This window comes from Condylostylus longicornis, unplaced genomic scaffold, assembly GCF_029603195.1.
Source record: "Condylostylus longicornis isolate FDR11 unplaced genomic scaffold, ASM2960319v2 ptg000009l, whole genome shotgun sequence".
NCBI lineage: Eukaryota > Metazoa > Arthropoda > Insecta > Diptera > Dolichopodidae > Condylostylus > Condylostylus longicornis.
The window spans coordinates 4098589-4119344 of NW_026577978.1; the positions used below are offsets into that span (position 1 = coordinate 4098589).

The 20756-nt window shown below is 24.0% G+C and overlaps 1 protein-coding gene across 1 annotated transcript in view; it reads left to right on the plus strand.

Moving 5' to 3' along the window:
* Positions 1 to 90: 90 nt before the first annotated feature.
* The window catches only part of LOC129618630 (protein sickie-like), a 152720-nt gene continuing 132054 nt past the window's right edge, over positions 91 to 20756 (plus strand). The window contains exon 1 of the mRNA XM_055533488.1: positions 91 to 1214. The gene's annotated coding sequence lies outside the window, so the exon portion shown is untranslated. The remainder of the gene's footprint in view (positions 1215 to 20756) is intronic.

Sequence of the window (20756 nt, forward strand, 5' to 3'; positions counted from 1 at the left end):
TCAAAAGTAAAGCCGTTGATTTGGAATAACTGTATAATTTTTTTCACAAATAACAAAAAATTTTATTTAAAAATAAAATATGAACAAAAAGCAAAGAAAAATAATCATAAACGAGAATCGAACTTGGTTCCATGGCTGCTGCTATGGCAATAAAATATAAGAGAATTTTATAAAATAAAAAAAAATTTCAAATGTAAGAGTATAGCAACATAGTAATAGCCAGGAACAACAAGACAGATGGAAATAGATAGTTACAAAAGGGAGAGAGAGAGAAACAATAAAAGAGAATTTTCTTATTATCTCATTCAATTATAAGTTCTTTTTTATTTATATTTTTATTTTGAATTTAGTTTTATCGTGCCAGTTGTTGAGCTAACAACAATTTAATATTAGGGATTACGGGAGGAAAATTGTAATTTTTTTTTTTTTTTTTTATAAAAACGAATTAATAAAAAAAATTTCCGGTATAACAAAGATCGTATTATTTCGTTTAATTTGTTGATCATTAAATTTTTTTTACCGGTATACAAATATTTTATACTTTAGTTGAATTTGTTGCATTAATTAAAATTTTGGTAAAACTTACGCAGGATATTCGTTTTTTGTGTGAAAAATTTTGAAATTAATTGCTATATTTAATTTAAATTAATAAAAAAATTACAAACAATTGTAGCTATTATAAAATTCAGTTGAAAATTCACAAATTCTATAACAAAGTAATGTGAAAAGCTTAAGAGTTCTGGATATTTGCATTAAAATTAATATAGAGCTATAAATGCATGAAAAATTTAAAAAATACAGAGTGCAACCACACCTATGTGTATATAAAATGTTAACTAATTTTAAAAATATTACCTTTTGTGTATAAGTAAATTATAAGAATAAATTATCGAGAACGAAAAATGACCGCTATCATTTATTAAAAATTGTTACCGTTAACAAAGTAGTGAAAATACATATATCGATTTTTAATATATCAATTAAACAATTACTCAGTATAGCTAGCATAAATTGAAAATATTTAAAATTAAAAAAAAAATAAAAAGTATAACGGCGCGCCGGTGCATAATAATTAAACCAGAGGTGATCGAATGATTTTTTTTTAATTAATGAAAATTTAAAAAGAATAAAAAGAAAAATATGAAAATTGTGAACTCAAAAAAGAAAATAAAATATCGTAATTGATAATTCTAGTTTTCAAAATATTAAAAAAGGTGAAATTTTTTTTGTCCAAATCATTATTTTTTTCTAATTAGCTTTTAAAGAAAACAACTTGATCAATAATAATTAATAATATTATTGATGTAGAAAAGATTGTAAGCATTTTAATTAATTTTACGATATTATTAAATTATAAAACATGAGTACTTAATATTTGTTTTTAAATAGAGAATTTTGTATCTTAAATATTTATAATTAATTTAATTAAAATTATTCTTCATTAAATAGTGTTAACTGTTAATTAAATTGTAGAATGAAAGAGAAACATACGGAAAACATTTTAATATACACGCAACGTATACGTACGTGTGTACATACCAATAACTTCGTATGTATAACGATCAAGTTGCGTGATATTTAGTATATGTAAATAAAAAAAAAACACATTAAATATTTAAATTAAAAACGGGTTATCAAAATATAACTATATAAATATAGTTATACTTACATTTATTGCATACATACATATATTATATTTACATACATTTTACTTATTTATACATTATGTTTACGTTACTTAAATGCTGCAATGCAATCAAACAAATCAAACAAAATTGAGCAATAAAAAACTTTCTTACACATTTTTATTTAAACACCTTAATTTTAGAAATTCTCTTAAATACGAGTAAAAACATGCATTGGTTTGGTATACCTACTTATACTATACTTTAGGAATTATGTTGAATATAGGTTTACGCAGGTATACAAATATTTTGTGTATACCGATATATGTAGCTGTTTGTGTACATTTGTTATAGGACCTTGAAAATTTGTTTTTAAAAAAAAAAACAATTATAAAAGAGAACAAACAAAACAAGAGAGTAAATAAAAAATAGTAAAAATATTAAAAATATAAAAATAACCAGTTTTTTGTTTTAAATATACTAATAAAAAATTTATTACTAGAAAATTGAGAAAACAAAAAAAAAAACAAATATGGGTGAACTCGTTAAATTCTGATAAAGTCTCTAATAAATTTATGTTCTTGTACATAATTATGCGAAAATCGCAATAAAATTAAATTTGTATAACAAAATTCACTCGATATTGTTAGTACAAGTAAGTAGATTGACAGAAAATCAACTACTTATTCAAACAAAATTATAATAACGGTAGTGTTGGCTTGATATTCATTCGTGTCATGTAACTAAACTAGTTACATGACACGAATGATTATTAGGCGCAAATATATATGTAGCTTATTTTTAGTAAGTGTCTTACTTAAAACTGAGATGGCATGATTTAGACAAAGATGGTGTAGTTTCGACATTATTCTTATTTATGACAAAATGTTGAATAATTAATCAGTTCTTAAATAAATTTGGTTGAGTATTCACTTAAGTACTTATGTACTTAATTCTTATAGTGGAAGTGTTTCTATAACGTAAGGAAGAAGATGCTACCTACATATATACGGTTCTCATTTAAATATAAGTATTTCTCCTTTTAAAAGTTCATGTTTTACAAGTTATAAAAACTGATTTTCAATCAAGTACATATACAATGAATAAAGCAAATTATTTCCGATACAATTCAAGTAAATTTAGTTAAATAATAAATTTTGATTGCTTCGGCTGCTAGGGGAACATACTAAAACCAAATAAGAAGCAAACTAGATTAATTCGGGCAGTTCCAAAATCTAGTTGCTTAAGTATTGTAATTTTGAAGAAGTATGAAAGCCACATAATAATTTAAAATTAAAAAATTAAAAAAAGGGAACAACGTTGCCTTACAATTTAGAGCCCCCAATATATTATGTCTACCCTTAAATTGATAACTTATAGAAATATTGTTCACATGCTTAACATGTATGTTCACATGAACATGTATAACACAATTTTATATGCTTACACATATAAAATTGTGTTATACATGTTCGGTTATAAATCGTTTGTGTAATAATATTTTTTTTTTAATATTTCTTTATATAAGTATTTGATTTTATTACAGTTAAATATTTATGCCTTTATTCTTAGTTATTGTTATTCTTCTATATTTTTGACACAATATTCGAAAAAGTTAATTTAAAAATAATTTTTTTTTATATGCTTATAAGTAATCAAATTTATGGAGTTTATTTGATTATACATTGAATTCATTTATTAGTAATATAGCTCATTATTATTCGAATATCAAGTTTCGAATATAATCAATAAAAAATATAAAGTATAAAATTTGAAACTATTATAATGTAAATTTTATTAGGTCTTTTGATTAAACATGTATACGAACTTACATAATATGTTTAAGAATGGCGATATTAGCATAACTCTATATATAACCCGATCGTATAGGTCTAAGTACATAGATATATTTTAATGTGATATAAAGAAACTATAGTTGCTTTAAGTATATTCAATAGGCACACTAAAATTAAAAATTTCTCACTCTACTTAAATTTTTCAAAAAGATCTTTTGAGTATTTACTTTTCATAATATATAAGAATTAAAAGCTCTACTTACTTAGTGCAGTGAGTCGAAAATTTACTTCAACGATTACTTAAGATACTTTTGTTTTTTATTCTTGTTTCGAAAAGCTAAGCACAAGTTAATCAAATAATATGACAAAATAGCGATAAGATAAAAATTTTGTTTTTGATAATAACATTTTTTTTTTTACTTTATGACATAAAACATAATTAAGAACAGTTTTTAAAAAATAAATAAATCTAATATAAAATAGAAATAATTTATTTAATTATGTCAGTATGAACAAATAAGATTTTAAATATTAAGTAAGTAGATACTTAAATACAAATGTACATACGTGTATAATACATGATACACGATTAATATACAACTGTATTAAATTAATATTTATTTATATAATTAGTCTGCAATAAACTTGGCTAGGTGTTAGATTAACTAAAAGAATTAATATTTGTAGTGCTCGTTTTTATAAAAATTTACAATATTGTTTCAGTCACAGGAAAATTTTCAAATACTTATAATAAAATTCCGAAACCCTTGTCTGATCTTCAAAAATTTCTCACAATGGGCCAAATCCTAAAATCCCAAAACATACTTCCGTAAATCCTAAATACATTTGCAATTAAGACTTCTGAAAATCATGATATTAAGAATCAATTATAGAAAGGCAAATTATAAAACAACGAATTACATAATTACAAAATTGTATTATAAGTACATAACCCTACATCAAACATATGTATATAAATAAAATACATATATACATATACGTTTGTATTTACCTACACAAATAATTTGTAATATATAATTTTTAAAATTTGAAATATGTGCACTCAATTTGTAATTTTTTTTTTTAATATAGAACAGCAAAAATTTGAATAAACTTATCAAAAGTAATTAATTAAAAAAAAAAAAACAGTGGCGCCATTAGCATTTAACATTATTTATAATTTTTATACATTCTATATAATAACGGAAAAACTTCAACATTATAATTAATAATTGCAAGTGGATGTAAAATTTTACACTCAATTAAATCTGTTATGAATATACGAGTATAAAGGTAATACAAATGTATAAAAATATAAGTATAAAAAAAATTTTTTTTATGCAAAAAATGCATTTTATTATAGGTTCCACCTTCATAAACGCAAATTTTGTAATAAAATGTAAAGAGAAGCAGAAATCTAAAAACCCCTGCAAAGCCATGCCATGTTTTTTGTTTTATAATTTTGATAAGAGCTCAAACCTCAAATTTGAATTTTAAAATTATTTTCATGTATTGGCGTTCTAATCAATTTTAATTAAGTGTTACCACACTCATTTGATGTCTTTCTGTAATATTGTATGGAAATCTATGTTAGCTTAAATATCTCTAACGTTATTAGTTTTTTCTTTCAGCGGCAATATGAAAAATTCAAGTATATTTATGTTGGTCTGGGGAAGATTTCGTTGTGTAATCAACGCAATGATTGATAAAGGTTTTTGTAAACTGAACGTATAACGGTCTGTTTATTAACGGAATTTGCATTGTTGATAGGGAAGACAAAGTTGAACTATGCCTGATGCATGGCATCTGGTTTACCAGGAAGTCTACCACTGAATTAGAAATTATTATAGTATGAAAACATAAGTAGTTATAGAAGGTAAAAAGCATGAATATTTCGGAGGTCGATAAGATTGTCTGCCTGATATTTGAAGGATATTGGAGATTTCAGATCTAATACTATTTTAATCATTATGTGAGATTATGTAAAAAAAAGCGCCACAAGCGTTTTGTAATAATTGTTTACCGTTACTCTATGTTGAACTCTTGAATTTAGCGGAATTAATAACTACAAGGAGGTGATGAACTTGCAAAGATTTTTATTCGTGTGAGTGTGCAGAAATTCGGTTTGATTGACTGACCGAGGCCCTTACTGTCTTTATTTTGTTAAATCTTATCGTAAACTAGATATAACAATTTACAATAATTTATTTTACTGAAAACATCTGGCATCAACTTGATAACAATTCTCCTATTTGCAGTTTTTACAAATTATTGCATTACTCATTATATTTTTAATATAAAATAAAAACTATAAAATCAATTATAAGTAAATTAGTTTTAAGATAAATGTTGTTTTTTTAAATTTTTAAATTACAGAATCAGATTTCATTGTATACATGTAACGCGTGTCATTATCCTATTTCGCCTCTATGCCATAAAATTAATTTTAATTTTTTTTTTTGCATAAATTGCATAAAAATGGATCAGAAGCCAAAAGTGTTATCTATTAATAATATTGTTATATACATGCACTTTGTATAATATTTGTGCTTAGTTAACGTATCTATAGATCAACAACATTCAGCAAGAATAATATATAATCTATAAGTAGTAATTTACAGTCATTTATGTTAAAATACGTACAACCACATATACATTATATTTAAAAATCAAAAGACAAAGAGAATAAAATTAATGTTGTCTAATAAAATATTATTTACATTTGCAGTAAAGTACATTTTATGCAATAATTTTATGAAGAGCAAAAAAAAAAACAAAAAAAAAAGAATAAAAAATAATAAATATTGTACAAATAATTCTTTTTTTGAAATAAAACATTTATCTTATTGTGATATAAAACATTTGTTCTTTTGTTTTTGGGCAATCTTGTAAAACTGGAAATATTTCATACATTTAAATGTCAATGATTAGACGCAATTCTTAATTAAGATAGGCTTACAATGACTCCATTTATCAGGGTTTGAGCCTTGGTTTAAGGAATCGCGGATAGCAACCATTCATATGTTTGATAAGCGTTAGGACAGAACCAATATTTACTGTTATGGACTCAATTTCTAAAAATGGCGTGGACGGGACTTCGCCAGGAACTAGTTAAGATAACTTCAATATTACTCAAGATGCTAGTACTTCTACTCTTGGAAAAAAAAAACGAATTGAAAATAAAAGATTTATCGAGTTTCCTCGTAAATATTAAAGTGCAATACAAATAATCAGATAAATTTATTTTGCAATATATTTTTTTAAAAAAACCTCCATTCTATTTTTGTATAAATAAAACAAATTTTATTTCGATTTCTATACAGATTTATGCATATAAATACAGATATATAACAATACAGATTTAATGTATAACAAAAAAAACATAATATATATATATAACAAAAAAAACAATAATAATACTGTATAACTCGGGATAAAAAAAAATAAGCTCTTTGTTATTATGCTCAATGATGAGTTTAACTTCGATATTTGGATTAAAAATATATTAATTTTATTTTTTGAATGCTTATCTTAAAAAAAATAAGAGCAGAACATAGTAATTGTGAAGTTAAGCAGGAGCATAATATAACTTCTCGTTATACAAATTTTAAATACATGTATAACAACTTGTGTATAATTTCAAATTGAATCAACACTTACATTTGTATAAAAATAAGTAGAGTAGAGGGTGACAATAAATTTTAAATAAATAAGTGTAGAGAATTTTAATTGGCTCTTTCAATAATAAATGGCAATTTTGTTCATTTTATATTATGGACAACTATTTTATTGGAACTTAAAAATGGAGCTCAGAATTGACAGAGTGGAGTTTGTAGACTCACTATTTTTTAGTGAGTCTGTAATATAATATTATTCTTAATAAGAAACTAATTTTAGCACTAGTATTTAGAAAAAATAATTCGAGTAAGTACTAACATTGCTGTCTTGTAACTTTTAGTACATTTAAAACCAATTAAAATGTCTCAAAATTAAATCATCCCTGGAGTATTCTCATGTTTTCAATTGTGCCCAGCATTCATTATCATATTTTCGGTAAGAATTAATTTAATTTCAATATTCAATTTGATTTTCATCTTATTTAGTTGAATTTTGTCGGTTGTTCGAAAAATTATTATAATTTAATTACAATTGAATTTTTAAGACGGAGGGTCTGCAAATTACCTTTAATTTAAAAGCAAGTAGTATTAATAAGTATTTGAATTTTTAATCACTTGAATCAGTATCAATATTGCCGTTGATCAAGAAATTAATTGACACTGAGGCAACAGCCTGATGTTTACACATCTCAATAAGCAGTAAATCAGCTGATAATCTGATAAAAACAAAGTATGTATTTATTCATTGAGGGACTATAATATTTTTATATTTTATCCTGTATGGAGTATGTTCTAAATGGCATGGGAATTTATTTATGACACAGTGCATTCACAATATTTTTATTTAAATTTTTGTTGTCTATTTTTTATGTTTTAAATAAAAAAAAAAAGAATCGCGATGATGCATAAAATAATCGTTCAGTAGCTCCACATTTTATTTTATTTTCTATTTATTATTTACATTATATACAAATATTATATACAGACATAAATATATAATATTATTATTATTTACAATTTCTATATAAATTTTACATAATAAAGTGTATTTTACAAAACTACACTGTGTATGACTCAAAACAATAAGGAGTGCAACAGTAAACAAAACAAAACTGAAATATCAACAAATTAAAATGAAAAAAATAAAAAAAAAACAGATGAATTGTAACAAAGTTTAGCAATAAAAGCAAAATTTATACAACAAACAAAAACATAAAGATTTTAATACATAAAGAGTATAACTGTAATTTTTACATACATATATGTACACAGAATCTGTAAAATATAAATTGCTGTTATTGTTCTGCTTGTTTATAATGCCATTTTTATGCTTAATTTTTGTTTTTTGTTTTCTCATTTGTTGTTATTATTGTATTTTAAGAAATAAATATAAATTAATCAAGCAAAACATGAAAGGGTTGAATGGCCTGCTCTTTTTGAAATATGTATATAGAACTTTTTTTATGAATTGCAATTATTTTGGTACATTTGTAAAATAGTAATATGTTCATACATGTGTTTGCTATAATTGTTGGAGTAAAGGGAGCTATAACAGTGAAACCCTAGATTGTACATTTGTAGATTTGTAAAACTAGGGTAATAGTGCGGCACGATCACGTTTTAGGATTATTGTTATTGATATTATTGTGCATGCAGAATGCAGAACATGACTCTTCAGCACACGCTTGAGATCTACCAAAAGGTGTACTGAGGTCTCCCTATTTTCAACGCGGAACTTGCAAGGATCTTCATTTTACAAACTAAGCCTACTTAGTACCCCCTAAGTCTGCAGTGACACAATAAGACTCCGGTGAGATTCCTCACGTGGTTCTTGCCAGTCATTATAATCTTCTTAACTCGCTTCTGGTCATATTTTTCAAAAGCTCCTTAGCCTGCCATAGTCCCAGAGCCTAGATTCCAATTCTTTGTCGAAGTAGTTCATCAAGGAGTCCGTCCACTATTAAACTCCACATCAGCGGAAACAGAACTATACAGTATGTATAGAACTAGAGATATGTATATATATAGTGAAATCCTAATAGTTACGAAAAAATTCAGGTGTCATTTTCATTAAAACACTAAAATAAAATTCAAATTGTGAGAAAATATAATTAGAACATTATTTTAGAATTCCAAAATTAAAATTAAAAAAATTTTGAAATGTAAATACCTGCTTATATATGTTGTAGATTGTATTGCGGGTTGACGATGTACTGCAGTCCTTGGGCATTGTGCTCCCCTCCTAGTTGTAATTTATTCTCTTATTCTCCCTTTACTTACGTATATTTGGAAATAAACATTTTTTTAATTAATTTTTAATTAATACTGCCAGTATAATTATTATAAATCTTTTAAAGAAGCACACTATGCGTATTATAAATTGAATTAATAATGGTAGGGTTATTTAAATATTACTATTCAGAACATGTGCTATTAGAGAGTATATTTATGAAATTTAAATTGTCATTCAAATTCCTGATAACAGAAAGTTAAAAATCAATTGATTTTGGATGTACTTTTCGGCTCGTCAAGAATTATTCGTGAAACTTAACTAACATATAGACCATAAGAATAAGATGTCGGTTCAATAATTTACTATTTTTCGCTATATTTGCTACAGCCTTAAAATTATGCTATTAAATTTTCGTCCAAAAAAATAATTAAGAAGATATTTTACTGTATTACACGTGTATATATTTTATTTTTATTTAAAAAAAAACTAATTAAATTGTTTCCTTGATTTTTGTACACTCAAATTTAAAATATACTTATATGTATGTATAAATAATATGAGGATATGTAAAATTTATTTTTAACAAAATGTTAATTATTGCAATATAATTGTGTATTTAGTTAAGGGTTTTTTTTTTGCTTTCATCTCTAAAAATAATATGTATAATTAAAAGAATTTAAATAATTTTTGAAATTATTCGGGAAATTAGTATAGTGTATTGTGTAGTTGCTGAACCACAAAATTAAAAAAAAAAATAAAAGACACATTTGCTTTATTTTTTTTTTCATTTTTAAAACCATACATTGCGGTATAACAATTAGTAATAGTGACCTATTTAAAAATCTCATGCTAAAAATTCACATACTTATATGTATATGTGAATGTTCTGCAATTTATATTTGTTTTAATAATTTATTAGATTTGTTTCTGTCTGCATTAAATAAATATCATTGTAATTAAAATGAGGAAAAACAAAATGTTAAAAATTAATTTCATGGATGACACACTACTATTTTCAAAATTATTTATTTAAATAAAATGAAATTAAAACAATGCACTCAAAAAAATTTTATGAAAACAAAACTACTCATACAAAGATTTGTCCTTTGTAATTAAATAAAATTTATCCTTTAGACGACAGACTATGATTTAAAGGGAAATTTGAATAACTTTTTAAAATTATTTGGTGTAAGTACTAGAAATTTGTTAGATATCAAACATTTCAAATGGGTTTTGCTTTGAAAAGAATTGAATAATATTCTATTTTAGCTATCACAGGAAGTTCATGGACGTTTAAATATATATGTATATAAACATAATAATTTTTGAACAATAAGTATTCTTAATTTAATTTGAATGCACAATTTAAAATATTAAAGTACTTACTAAAAGGGAAAACTTAAAATTTTTCTGCATTTCATTCACAAAACTTTTAATTATAATTTATTACTCACGTATTATTTATTCATATATGTCTACAACATACATATATGTACATTATAATAAAAATTACAATAAAAATTAATAGTTAATAAATTTTATAATTAAAATATCAATTTAATTATATGAAAATATTAATTATTTCAATAATTATTTATATTTGATACACATGTATTAAAACAAAATGAAATTACAAAAGTAATTAATGTTGCTATTGTAAATTAACAAAAAACAATATATTTATAAATTAATTAACAATAATAAAAAAATAATTATAGTACTTTAATATTACTATTAAATACACCAATAGTTGTAGTTATTTTATTGATTTAACCATTTAGTATAAAATAATAATTGAGTACATATAAAAATATATATAAATTTATATTAATATACATAATACCGTTATTATTCACAATTATCTTATTTAAATATTAATTTTTTTTTCTGAAATAATTTAATAATTTTTTCTGGAACTTTATATTTGCAAAATTATGTAAATATTACCTTAATTGAAGAATATTTAATAAAATTATTTTAATATCAATAAAATGAGGCTATAAACACATACATATATTATACATATATGAATATTATAAAAAAAAAAACATAATAATTATTATATTTACTTATTTTGTTTTTATTAAATTGAAATTTAATTAATTTTTATATTTTATTTTCAAATAAATTGAAAATTCTTTCATATGAATTTAAATTTTTATTTGAATTTTGTCAACAATATTTCAATTTAATTTCAAATATTGCCTAAGGGGTTTTTTTTAATAAAATTTGAAATTATATAAGTACTTTAAATAATTTTGAATAAAGTATATTATAAGTACTTATGCATGCAAATGTATGTATATTTAGCATTACTCATTGTACTTAATGTTAAATTTGTAAAATATTTGCTTTTAATACTTTAATAATTAAATTAAATCAATTATAAGGTAAAGGAGTTGACATAACATTTGTTTCTTGTTGCTTCTATATGCTTCATTTTTGTAAAAGAGCTTTTAATAATTATTATGTTCGTATTACTTAGTATAAGAAATTAGATTTAATCGAAAGTCGGAAGAAATTTCAAACGTATTAAAGATCACATTTAAAAATCCATATGATCAGTACTCAAAATCTTAAAATTACTAATATTCAATTAAAAACCTAAGTATATCACGAAAAATTTAAAAACTTTGCTTAATCTTAAATAGGCTAGTATGTTGAAAATTTGAAATTTAATGCAAAATAAATTATTATAACAAATTTCTGGGTCTTAGTGATAGTCTTAAAAAATTCAATCAAGAATATAGTGAAAACAGTGAAAAATAATTATTATTCTGCAGCATTATCCTGCTTTATCTTGAATCTGACAGCAGCAAGCTTTAAACTATTAATAAAATATTTGCCAACAAATTTCTTTTGTAAAATCTTTTTACCCAAAAACATAAATTTCTTCACAATTCAATACTTAAGTATCAGATCAATAAATATTAACAGTATGAAATCATATTTTAATCACAACTCCAACATGTATTACATACAAAAACTGACAACAACATACATAAATAAAACATATGTGCTTACACACAAATCGGATTTGATTGTGATTAAATCATCTTATGTTTACACAATATTCATAAAGTGAAATTGTTAAAATCCTCATAAAAATATTATGATTACTTACCAACATCTTTTGTAATTAAATTTTTAACAACACGCATATGCATATTGTATGAATGCGTTCACCGCATATGCTTCTTATTGAAATGCAATATTTTATAGGTTTATTTAAATCGTATTAAAAAACCGAACTGGCAAAAAAAAAAGGAAAAGAAAAAAATATCAAAATACTTGTAGTAAAATCAGCACAGCATGTTTAATGTAAAATATTTTCAATTATATAAGAAAATATTTGCATCTGCATTAATATTGCATCTGTGACGCATTTCATTTACAAAAATGTCGCCTTCGTGTATACTGAAATAAATTTATATTAAGTACCTATGTATTTGTGTGATGTGTGAAAATCAATAATAATAACTTTTATATTTTAATCCTACACCTTCATATTTCTATGCTTATGTTACATTGAATATAATTTTGAAAAATTATAACCATAAAGGTCATAAGCTGCCAATCTGTTATATTGCATCTATACATTATATACATATTAGGGTTTTGAGAGAAATTTTACGTGTTAAACTTATAACAGAAGTGATTAATAGTGTTCGTGTAAATTCCCTCTCTTTTGATTTATTTATTTCGGGTTTTCGACCGACAATAAAATTTTTGTAATTATGAGAGCAGTTATTCCAATTCGAGCTAACAAATAACAATCTATACAATCAAACATGCGATCATTCATACATTTTATTTGTGTGATTTTACGACCGAGCAGTTTGATCGTTTAGTGATCATACAATATATAACATTTTCAACTACAAATACTGCCACGTAGCTCTTTAACCCCTTCATTCTTATTCGTTTTATTATAATTTTCTCATATTTTGCTTATGTTTGATTAATAATGTTGTTGAAAATGTTGCATAGCGTGACAAAATATAAAAAGACACAAAACATAAGGGAAATTTGTGAAATAGGCATCTCTTAAATAAGCAAACTTTTCCCCGTTGTTTTTCCAAAAATAAAACTTTATTGATTTGTTATTTAACGCATTTTTCTTTAATTTTCCATCCCATAAAAAACAAAAATAATAATTTTTTTATGGTTGTCTTTTATTTGACGATATTTTTAATCGTTTCAGCTGTCATCGATTTAAATAATGGTGTTTTTTAGAGTGTGTTATAAACAAAAAAATTATTATTACTTTATGTAATTTTTTATTTCTTTCTTTTGATTTTATATTAATTTTTTTTTTTTTTGGAATAAGTATGTTTGAATTACATTTAAATTACAATATTATTTTTATTGAAATTCAATCTGTAAAGTTGAATGAAATCATAAATTTAAATTTTATTAATGTAATTAAGTACTCAAAGAAGTATTCAATGCAAAATTAAAAGAATTTGCTTTGAAAATTTTAGTATTACGAAATAAATATTAAAATTTGATTTACTTAAGTGAAGGCAGCGTTAAATTATTTAAAATACTTATTAAACTAGAAATATTTACGAAACATATACTTAAATAAATTTTAGTTTATAAGTAGTTTATTAAATCGATTTATCGTATGGCGGTCGGTGTATGGAAAACCAATTCCTTATGGTTTTCTAAAAATAAATTGTTTAACTTAGACTTGTATTAAACATATTCTTTAAATTTGAAAATAGCTCCATAGATTGAAGTTATTATTGTTAATTTTTCATAACTTTACACATATTACCATAGCATCGCAAATATACTAGATTTCTGTTGCAACATGTTTGAATATATATTCAATCCAACATGTTCGAACACATTCAATGCAACATGTTCGATTATTCTGTTTATATTTTTCTTGTACAATTCCTAAATTAATTAAATGACTTTTTTTTTAAATAACTCACGATTCTGATCCTCTGATAATTCTTGATAAAAAGGGAATTTTTTCTGATTTTGACTTGATAATTTATATAGAATCATACTAAAAAATGTTTGATACGAGTTTTATTTGATCACAATATAATTGCTTTTGAAATCTTACACGATATGCGGTAACCTTAAAGCCCATTTCAAATTAATTTGCTAAAAATTATAATATAACAAATTATTACAAACTCACATTAATTATTGGCATTATACCAGGTTAATTTCAAACATTAACCAATATTCAGTATGCCGCTTCAATCAAGGATTGTTTTGTAAGTTTAAAGTTCATCTATAGAATTAAGTTTTACTTTTTAAATTAAATTAAAATTAAAAGTGTTTATGACATTGAGATTTTTTCTTGTTCTTCTTATTTTTTTTTCCATTAAAATCAAATCATTGCATGTTATTAAGAGGCAGTCACATAACATTATTTCACCTTTATTGATGATTTCATCAAAAACTTTCAATTACACAATATTATTGCATTAGAATATCAAGTGTTAAATTGTTTATTGAAATGTGAGCACTTTTTTCATATGAAATTTAAAAAAAAAATTTACAAGTTTTATTAAATATAAAGGTGTGTTCGATTTGTTATAAGCACTTATTAAAAAATTAAAAATCTTTAATATCATGAAATTTATCAGAAATGGTTATTTTTACTTGCAGCCGCACACTCTAACTAAAATTTTAAAAGTTTCAACTATGATTTTTATCACTTGTAATTTCAATCACTTTTAATTTTAAAACCAGGTTATTTTCTTTTTTTTTTTCAAATTACCTTGTATTATAATTTAAAATAATTAGATGTCTATTAAATTTTTTTTTATGATCACCATGTTTTCATCCAATTTATCATCTATAATTTTATTTCATTATTATTGCTCTTTTACTAAAACCATATAATTAATTTTAAAATCATCAAAAAGCTATTAAAGTTGAGTACTTATTTGTTTTTTTTTTCAAAAACTAATCTTTTGCACTTTATTCCTAAATAAATAATTTTAAGTAAGTGAGTAGTAAAAATATTAAAAGTAATAATTTCAAATTAGAGTTTAGAGGTATATGGCTATTTTTGTAGGAATTCGATGCATTAAAACTAAGTAATAAACATGGTTAGTTTTCGTATAAAAATTTAATTTTAACAGATTCAATTTCGATGTGGTTGACTACATTTTGGAGTACTATACAGAATTCAAATAATTATCTATTCGCGCTTAGTTTTTATTGGGGTCAATATTTTAATTAAATTTTTGTGAAAACGCATTTTGAGTTGAAAATTTTTTTGTTTATTTAAGTAATGTAATTGAGATAGTAATCTGTCCGAGATAGCGTTTAAATGTAATTTACCAGCAATAATATATTTATATTTTTAATAGGTAAATATTTTTTTATGCTTCTTTGTTCCTGCGAGGAGCCCTGGCGGGTGCACGATATTATAGATAACCATGAACCAGTTTATTACGTCATTGAGTATACTAAGTAGGTGACGAGCCTACCGTAGTTTTTTGTTTATTTGTATTTATTCCTGGTATTTTTTAATATTGGATATTTTTGAAATATGGCAATTAGTTAATATTAATTTTTTCATTTTTATATGTAATGTGTATAAAGCTATATAATATTGAATATAATTTCTATACTTAATGACCTGACTGGGCTCTGAACCCAATGATCCTTGCAATACCAGTGCAATAACCACTTGAACATTGATCAGATCAATAATTAAATGTTATTTTAAATTTATACTCAATTTTGTATAATGTGGAAATTTTCAGTATCAAGCAAATTAAGCTAGAATTTTTCTCGATTGACGCACTGATTTTGTTAATTTTTTGACAAATTTTGAATTTGAGGGACCAAATGTCAACTTATTAGGTGAATATTGAAAAATCTCAATAAAAATATTCCACTCCATTTTGTATAATTTTCTTGTCGCGTCAAAACTTTTAATATTTTTGATTCTAAAATCAAAAATATTCACAGAAATTGAAAATCGTAAATCAGCTTGGAATATTATTAAGAAGATTTTCTGCACAAAGTCTAATTTATAATTTATTCAATCAAAAATTTTCAATTACCTATTGTTGTGGTGCAATACACAAAAAATTAAAATAAAAATTAATTAATTCTTTTGAAAAAATAAACAAAATATTTGCATCCTCCACCTCCTACTCCTCCTACCCTAATCGTGGCTTACTTTCATTTTTATTATTGTTTCTTTTTAACAATTCAAAACAAATAATTTAAATTGCAATTAATTATTTCTAATTTTTCTAAGTTTTATAATCTTTACTTGTTATGAATTTTTTTTTTTATTTTCTTAACGCAGTCAATTTAAATTAGTTGTTATCTGCCACATTCTATACAACTACTTATTTCAAATACTTTTTTCACTTCAACCTACTTATTAAATTTTTTTAATTTTTTCTATTTTTTTTTTTGTATTTAAATAACACCCCCTCTTTACTTTATTAATTTATCAGATACAGTTATATTATAGGTATGTTATACATATAGTTTAATGTTTCGGTTGCAACTATTTTTTTGTCAACGAGGAGAAAATCTGTTATTGAATAGAAAGAACTGTTATTGCACTTGTGTTAATTAAAATGTAGAGAAAAAACCTACTCTATTATATTTAAAAAAAAAAATATTTTAATCTGTTTAAATAAATAGATTGATAAAAGAATTTCGGCTTGCGTTTGCTATCGAGTTCATTTATACATAAATAAATATTTGAAAAGAACGGAAAAATTTTGACAAATGAAAAATTATTGACGGATTTCATTGCTTAATCCCTTTTCATGCTTAAGTTTCTATGAATTGCACTTGCCTTTAAAAAAAAAGTTGAAGGTATTTTATTCATAACTTGGTTAGAGGTTAGACCAAAATATGAAAACGGGTTTTAAATTCAAAACTTAAATTTTAGGTGATATTCTCTGGCAAAATTAAATTTTTAAAATTTCGATTTTTCGAGCTTCTATACTTAATTTAGCTGAAAATTCAAAATTGCATATTTTTAGGGTTAAACTAATAAAATGTGCTAACCCAAATCTGAGCCTAAAATTTATTCTTTAGCTAAAACTGTGCTTCAAGTTCGAACAATATATGATAATGAATTGCATTCTATGTTGATAACCTTGGCAATTATATACAAAAAAATTCTTTTACTTATGGAAAAATTTTCACTTTTACTTGTTCCGGCCTTTTAAGTGTGTGTATTCAACCAAAATACCAAAAATTCATAATTCAATTCAAAGCCTATTCTTTATTTTCAACAATTTCAACTTGTATACCATATGGGATTTGAAACAGTGATATCAAAATACAATGAACTGACAGTAAAACTCCACGCAATTTAGATTTACTTTTCAAGAAAACAAAATATGACAACTGTACACAAATCATAACACTATATCGCATAAATCTTTTAAGTAAAAGAAATTAAAAAAAAGAGAAAACTAAAAAGTTACAATAAACTCTTGAATGAACGCAAAATAAGCAAATAAACTCTCCGAGCTCTTGAAGTGTAATAAAGGAACGAGTAAATTGTTAATATGTGTATGTATATAATTTCATACTTCTCCATTATTTCATATTTATACGCGTATATATACACAAGTACCGTACATTTTTACGCTACACTATGCATAATTTAACCTCTATGTACTTATATGGATCGAGATATGGGAACACTAACTCGACTTTAGTAACTTATGAACTGAATATTATGAGAATCAAATAAAAATCAACAAAAATAAAAAAATTTATATTCAGGGCATTTGGTTGTTGCATTTGTTGCATGAATTTATAACATACCTATGTAAATATGCAACATAATGATAGTGGGTATGATTAGGTACCAACTTTAAAGAAAAATGAAAATATACATCATGCTGTTTTTAACCACTTTATTGAAAGAATACTTAAATAATAGTGAAAAAATTAACAAACAGCAGCAACATTTTTACTGATTTGAAAAATTGGCATTAAGATCCAATTTGTTACTATCAGATTTGGTTTTTTTATTTTTATCTTTAAACTGTTTCTATCCAAACTAAGTTTCTTTTTTGTTTTACTTTCAATTTTTGTTAAATTTCATTGTATTTTTTCTCGATTTACTTATTTGAACTCATTTACCAGTAATTGTCCCAATACATACGTACGTGTACGATATACTTGCATAAAAAACGCTTTGTTTTATTGCTTGATTCATTGAATTGATGACGATGGTAATGGATGGTTTTTCTTTTCTTATATTTAATTCGTTCTTTAATTTTTCAGCTTATTCTAATTTTAGTTTTTCTTTAATGCATAATAATAAACAAAAAGTTGATCGGTTCGCGTTCTTGTATAACAATTATAATATTTATATAACAATTATTGTAATTGTATGCGTGGATTATTATATAGAATTATGTAGAATGGAAGTAAGAAAAAAATAAAATTAAATCCAAAGTTGAAGTTTAAACAGAATCGGGTTTCAACGTAATTTCTTGTGTATATATGCATGTATATACGGACAATAACTCAGTTAGTCATGACTAAGTTGTATGGCTATTCAAATTGGTTATAGTTTCTTATTATTCGAATAGAATTAAATTAGTTATAGTAATAATGATAAAGTTAATGATGTGAAAGAGATAATTTATGTTGAGTAGAGAATTTCACAAAGATTACTCCATATGATGCCATAAAATTGATCGGCTACAGAACAAATTGAGTAAAAGGTCATTTAATGTAGTTGTTTATCCTGAATTCAAGGGATATGAATGCTATATGTGCAGACTGGTAGGCTATTCTCAAAAACTGTGGATTATATAGATAGGTGACCTTTGGATTGACGTATATAATGAATGAACTTCGAGTATAAAATTGAATTTTATTGTACAATTACTATGATCAATTCACAAATAGCCAATACTTATATAAATTATTGGTTTTATCTAGCTACACACATACTAACTATAGTATCTCATACATATATATCTACAGAATTAACAATGTATAATGGTTGCAACAATCTGTTATTACAATAAAAAGTTACAACCAGAAATAAGTGCGATTCTTAAGAATTAATTTGTAATCGAAAAAGAAAATAAGATGTTAATCTTTATCCATATAGAATAAATAGTTACACATGTTAAGAATCCAATTAACATTATCCTTAAATCCATAATAATATCCTCTTTACTTTTTTTTTTTTGTTTTACTTATTTTATTACACAGCAACTCTTGCATTTATATAGAATTGTAAAAATCAGCATGGTTTATTCCCAATACTCTCAGTATTTGTTCGTTTGTTTCAGATGGAAAATTGAAAAAACGAATATCAATTTCTTCATTACTTTATGCTTCCAGTTGCCATTAGTTATACTCTTATTGCAAAACTCTAGTGATACTAACATAAAAGAACAATTGTTCGATCCTGTTTCTAAAATGATAAGCATCTTATGTTCTCGTATATCTCAGATATGAAATATATGTATCATAATAAATCTCATAATAAAACCAAAATGTTTACATTTTGTTAAACAAAATCTTAACGAAAATTTACAAAAGAAATAAAGAAACAAATTTGGAGAGAAACAAAAAATGAAAATCTATATAAGTAATAAGGCAAATAACAAGAAAAGCAAAAAAAAAAACAAAGATCTTAATTGATTCAAAGAAAGATAAAAAAAAACATAACCATTAAAAACAAAATGAGATCTCAAAAACAGAAAAAGAGAAAAAATACGAAATCAAACGAAAAAACAAAAACGAAATAGAAAATTGAAATCGTATCCACTTACTTACTTACTTACTTACCGATTCATTACTGTACTGTGTAAGTAGTGATTTTAATGTTTTATTTTTTTTTTTGTGTAATGAAATCGCTACTGTTCGCAATATAATTGCCAACTAAGAACAATAATAACCGAAAAAAAGAAACATTATTTTACAATTTTTTTCTCACACAGAATTCAATTTGATTTTTTGTTTTCAAATTTTGAGCAATATTATTGAATTTCATGTCACAAATGTCAGAAACAGAGAACAGTGCATTCACATTTTCGAAACCATTTATACAGCTATTTTGAAATAGTATTCAAAATGAACACCCCAAGCATAGATTGTAAATTTTAGAGAAGAAAAATATAGGGCAAGCAATTGAGACCGTATGCTTATTCATACGCAACATCAATCCAATTAAATATCCGGAGATATTCCTCATGGAATTGAACGGAAGTTCCTCAATATTGATCCTTTGTCGGTCTGAACTGGCCAGTCACGCTAACTGACCAAAGGCATATTTGTGCAGATTATATTTCACTAAAATGAACGATATCTATTTAAACAAACTCAATATAGATTCATTCCCCGCAGCTCGGAGGAAAATTTTCATGAGTAAAATAGATCAAACTTCTTGTACTAGCATCTGATGTAAATTATGCCAGATTTTTATATTTCAAAAATTCAACGAATTTTTGATTGAAGGAAAAGTAATCTTCCAATGGAAAAGTTTCTTTAA